Below are 6,000 nucleotides of genomic sequence, written 5' to 3'. Positions count from 1 at the left end.
CTATTGCTTGTAATGTTTCAATTCCCAATCTTAGAAATGATAATGATGATTTGCTTGCTAAGATTGAAGAATTGAACTTATCTCTCGTTAGCCTTAAGAATGAAAATGAAAAATTAATTGCTAAGGCTAAAGATTTTGATGTTTGCAATGCTACTATTTCCGACCTTAGAACTAAGAATGATATATTGCATGCTAAGGTTGTAGAATTAAAATCTTGCAAACCCTCTACATCTACCGTTGAGCACACTTCTATTTGCACTAGATGTAGAGATATTGATGTTAATGCTATTCATGATCACATGACTTTAATTAAACAACAAAATGATCATATAGCAAAACTAGATGCTAAAATTGTCGAGCATAACTTAGAAAATGAAAAATTTAAATTTGCTAGAAGTATGCTCTATAGTGGGAGACGCCCTGGCATCAAGGATGGCATTGGCTTCCAAAGGGGAGACAATGTTAAACTTAATGCCCCTCCTAAAAGATTGTCTAACTTTGTTAAGGGCAAGGCTCCCATGCCTCAGGATAACGAGGGTTACATTTTATACCCTGCCGGTTATCCTGAGGACAAAATTAGGAGAATTCATTCTAGGAAGTCTCACTCTGGCCCTAACCATGCTTTTATGTATAAGGGTGAGACATCTAGCTCTAGGCAACCAACCCGTGCTAAGTTGCCTAAGAAGAAAACTCCTAGTGCATCAAATGAACATAGTCTTTCATTTAAAACTTTTGATGCATCTTATGTTTTGACTAACAAATCCGGCAAGGTAGTTGCCAAATATGTTGGGGGCAAGCACAAGGGGTCAAAGACTTGTGTTTGGGTACCCAAAGTTCTTGTATCTAATGCCAAAGGACCCAAAACCATTTGGGTACCTAAAGTCAAGAAATAAACTTGTTTTGTAGGTTTATGCATCCGGGGGCTCAAGTTGGATACTCGACAGCGGGTGCACAAACCACATGACAGGAGAGAAGAAGATGTTCTCCTCCTACGAGAAAAACCAAGATCCCCAACGAGCAATCACATTCGGGGATGGAAACCAAGGTTTGGTCAAAGGATTGGGTAAAATTACTATATCTCCTAACCATTCTATTTCCAATGTTTTTCTTGTAGATTCTTTAGATTACAATTTGCTTTCTGTATCTCAATTATGCAAAATGGGCTACAACTGTCTCTTTACTGATGTAGGTGTCACTGTCTTTAGAAGAAGTGATGATTCAATAGCATTTAAGGGTGTGTTAGAGGGTCAGCTATACTTAGTAGATTTTGATAGAGCTGAACTCGACACATGCTTAATTGCTAAGACTAACATGGGTTGGCTCTGGCACCGCCGACTAGCCCATGTTGGGATGAAGAATCTTCACAAACTTCTAAAGGGAGAGCACATTTTAGGACTAACCAATGTTCATTTTGAGAAAGACAGGATTTGTAGCGCATGTCAAGCAAGAAAGCAAGTTGGTGCCCATCATCCACACAAGAACATCATGACGACCGACAGGCCGCTTGAGCTACTCCACATGGATCTATTCGGCCCGATTGCTTACATAAGCATCGGCGGGAGTAAGTATTGTCTTGTAATAGTGGATGATTATTCTCGCTTCACTTGGGTATTCTTTTTGCAGGAAAAATCTCAAACCCAAGAGACCTTAAAGGGATTCTTGAGACGGGCTCAAAATGAGTTCGGCTTAAGGATCAAGAAAATTAGAAGCGATAACGGGACGGAGTTCAAGAACTCTCAAATTGAAGGCTTCCTTGAGGAGGAGGGCATCAAGCATGAGTTCTCTTCTCCCTACACTCCACAACAAAATGGTGTAGTGGAGAGAAAGAATAGAACTCTATTGGACATGGCAAGGACCATGCTTGATGAGTACAAGACTTCGGATCGGTTTTGGGCCGAGGCAGTCAACACCGCCTGCTACGCCATCAATCAGTTATATCTACACCGAATCCTCAAGAAGACATCCTATGAACTCCTTACCGGTAAAAAGTCCAACATTTCATATTTTAGAGTCTTTGGTAGCAAATGCTTTATTCTTGTTAAAAGAGGTAGAAAATCTAAATTTGCTCCTAAGACTGTAGATGGCTTTTTACTAGAATATGATTCAAACACAAGGGCATATAGAGTCTTTAACAAGTCCTCTGGACAAGTTGAAGTTTCTTGTGACGTTGTGTTTGATGAGACTAACGACTCTCAAGTAGAGCAAGTTGATCTTGATGAGATAGGTATTGAAGAAGCTCCGTGCATCACGCTAAGGAACATGTCCATTGGGGATGTGTGTCCTAAGGAATCCGAAGAGCCTCCAAATGCACAAGATCAACCATCCTCCTCCATGCAAGCATCTCCACCGACTCAAAATGAGGATGAGGCTCAAGTTCATGAAGGAGAAGATCAAGCAAATGAGCCACCTCAAGATGACGACAATGATCAAGGGGGAGATGCAAAAGAGCAAGACAAGGAGGATGAAGAGCAAAGACCGCCACACCCAAGAGTCCACCAAGCAATCCAACGAGATCACCCCGTCGACACCATCCTCGGCGACATTCATAAAGGGGTAACCACTAGATCTCGTGTTGCACATTTTTGTGAGCATTACTCTTTTGTTTCCTCTATTGAGCCACATAGGGTAGAGGAAGCACTAGAAGATTCGGATTGGGTGGTGGCGATGCAAGAGGAGCTCAACAACTTCACTAGGAATGAGGTATGGCATTTAGTTCCACGTCCTAACCAAAATGTTGTAGGAACCAAATGGGTCTTCCGCAACAAGCTAGATGAGCATGGTGTGGTGACAAGGAACAAAGCTCGACTTGTGGCCAAGGGATACTCCCAAGTCGAAGGTTTGGATTTCGGTGAAACCTATGCACCCGTAGCTAGGCTTGAGTCAATTCGAATATTATTAGCCTATGCTACTTACCATGGCTTTAAGCTTTACCAAATGGACGTGAAAAGTGCCTTCCTCAATGGACCGATCAAGGAAGAGGTCTATGTTGAGCAACCTCCCGGCTTTGAAGATAGTAAGTACCCTAACCATGTTTATAAACTCTCTAAGGCGCTTTATGGGCTCAAGCAAGCCCCAAGAGCATGGTATGAATGCCTTAGGGATTTTCTTATCACTAATGGATTCAAAGTCGGAAAGGCCGATCCTACACTCTTTACTAAAACTCTTGAAAATGACTTGTTCGTATGCCAAATTTATGTTGATGATATTATATTTGGGTCTACTAACGAGTCTACATGTGAAGAATTTAGTAGGATCATGACACAAAAGTTCGAGATGTCCATGATGGGGGAGTTAAAGTATTTCTTAGGATTTCAAGTGAAGCAACTCCAAGAGGGCACCTTCCTTAGCCAAACAAAGTACACTCAAGATATTCTAAGCAAGTTTGGAATGAAGGATGCCAAACCCATCAAGACACACATGGGAACCAATGGGCATCTCGACCTCGACACGGGAGGTAAATCCGTCGATCAAAAGGTATATCGGTCGATGATAGGTTCTTTACTCTATTTATGTGCATCTCGACCGGATATTATGCTTTCCGTATGCATGTGTGCAAGATTCCAAGCCGACCCTAAGGAAGCTCACCTTACGGCCGTAAAACGAATCTTGAGATATTTGGCTTACACTCCTAAGTTTGGGCTTTGGTATCCTAGGGGATCCACATTTGATTTGATTGGTTATTCGGATGCCGATTGGGCGGGGTGTAAAATCAATATGAAGAGCACATCGAGGACTTGCTAGTTCTTGGGAAGATCCTTGGTGTCTTGGGCTTCAAAGAAGCAAAATTCGGTTGCTCTTTCCACCGCCGAAGCCGAGTATATTGCCGCAGGACATTGTTGCGCGCAATTGCTTTGGATGAGGCAAACTCTGCGGGACTACAGTTACAAATTAACCAAAGTCCCTTTGCTATGTGATAATGAGAGTGCAATCAAGATGGCGGATAATCCCGTCGAGCATAGCCGCACTAAACACATAGCCATTCGGTATCATTTTCTTAGGGATCACCAACAAAAGGGAGATATTGAGATTTCATATATTAACACTAAAGATCAATTAGCCGATATCTTTACCAAGCCTCTTGATGAGCAAACTTTTAACAAACTTAGGCATGAGCTAAATATTCTTGATTCTAGGAACTTCTTTTGTTAAATTGCACACATAGCTCATTTATATACCTTTGATCATGTCTCTTTCATATGCTATGACTAATGTGTTTTCAAGTCCATTTCAAACCAAGTCATAGGTGTATTGAAAGGGAATTAGAGTCTTCGGCGAAGACAAAGGCTTCCACTCCGTAATTCTTCCTTCGCCGTCACTTCAAGCAACTCTCCATTCTTGGGGGAGAAAGCATGAGCACCAAGCAAAAGGACTCCATCTTTGGTACAATCTTCACTCATTTGTTTTTGACCAAAGAGGGAGAAAGTATTTCAAAGGGCTCTAATGATTCCGTTTTTGGCGATTCATGCCAAAGGGGGAGAAAGTATGAGCCCAAAGCAAAAGGACCGCACCACCACCTAATTTTAAAATTGGAGATTTTCAATTAGTAAATTTCAAATTGGTATCTTATTATGTTCAAAAGGGGGAGAAAGTAGCATTTCAAAAATGATATATCAAAACCCTCTTGAACACTAAGAGGAGGATCTCATTTAGGGGGAGTTTTGTTTAGTCAAAGGAAAAACATTTGAAACAAGGGGAGAAAATTACAAATCTTGAAAATGCTTTGTAAAATCTTATTCATTTAAACTTTGACTATTTGCAAAAGAACTTTGAAAAGGATTTACAAAAGAATTTGCAAAAACAAAACATGTGGTGCAAGCGTGGTCCAAAATGTTAAAAATGAAGAAACAATCCATGCATATCTTGTAAGTATTTATATTGGCTCAATTCCAAGCAACCTTTGCACTTACATTGTGCAAACTAGTCCAATTATGCACTTCTATATTTGCTTTGGTTTGTGTTGGCATCAATCACCAAAAAGGGGGAGATTGAAAGGGAATTAGGCTTACACCTAGTTCCTAAATAATTTTGGTGGTTGAATTGCCCAACACAAATAATTGGACTAACTAGTTTGCTCTAGTGTATAAGTTATACAGGTGCCAAAGGTTCACAACAAGCCAATTAAAAAGACCAAAGTTGGGTTCAAAATGGAGAGCTAAAGGCATACCGAAGTGTGCCCTGGTATGGCGCACCGGACATGTCCGGTGCACCACCGGACACTCTACAGTACCTGTCCGGTGCACCAGGGGACTTCACGCTGAACTCGTCACCTTCGGAAATTTCCAGAGGCACTCCGCTATAATTCACCGGACTGTCCGGTGTACACCGGACAATGTCCGGTGCTCCAAGGAAGAGCGGCCTCAGGAACTCGCCAGCCTCGGGAATTTGCTTCGCTATAATTCACCGGACTGTCCGGTGAACCAGCAGAGCAACGACTACTTCGGCGCCAACGGCTACCTGCAGCGCATTAAATGCGCGCCAGCGTGCACAGAAGTCAGGCACGCCCATACTGGCGCACCGGACACTCTACAGTACATGTCCGGTGCGCCACTGGACTTCCAGGCGGGCCTAGAAGACAGAGCTCCAACGGTCGAATCCCAACGGCTTTGGTGACGTGGCTGGCGCACCGGACATGTCCGGTGTACACCGGACTGTCCGGTGCACCATACGACAGTCAGCCCCACCAAACGGCTAGTTTGGTGGTTGGGGCTATAAATAACCCCAACCACCCACCATTCATTGCATCCAAGTTTTCCACTTCTCAACCACTTACAAGAGCTAGGCATTCAATTCTAGACACACCAAAGAGATCAAATCCTCTCCAATTCCACACAAGGCTTTAGTGATTAGCGAGAGAGATTTGCCGTGTTCTTTTGAGCTCTTGTGTTTGGATTGCTTCTTTTGTTTCTCACTTGTTCTTGTGATCAAAACTCCATTGTAATCAAGGCAAGAGGCACCAATTGTGTGGTGGCCCTTGCGGGGAAGTTTTGTTCCCGGCTTTGA

This window comes from Zea mays, chromosome 3 (assembly GCF_902167145.1).
Source record: "Zea mays cultivar B73 chromosome 3, Zm-B73-REFERENCE-NAM-5.0, whole genome shotgun sequence".
Classification (NCBI taxonomy): domain Eukaryota; kingdom Viridiplantae; phylum Streptophyta; class Magnoliopsida; order Poales; family Poaceae; genus Zea; species Zea mays.
Note: the sequence above shows the minus strand (reverse complement) of the source record.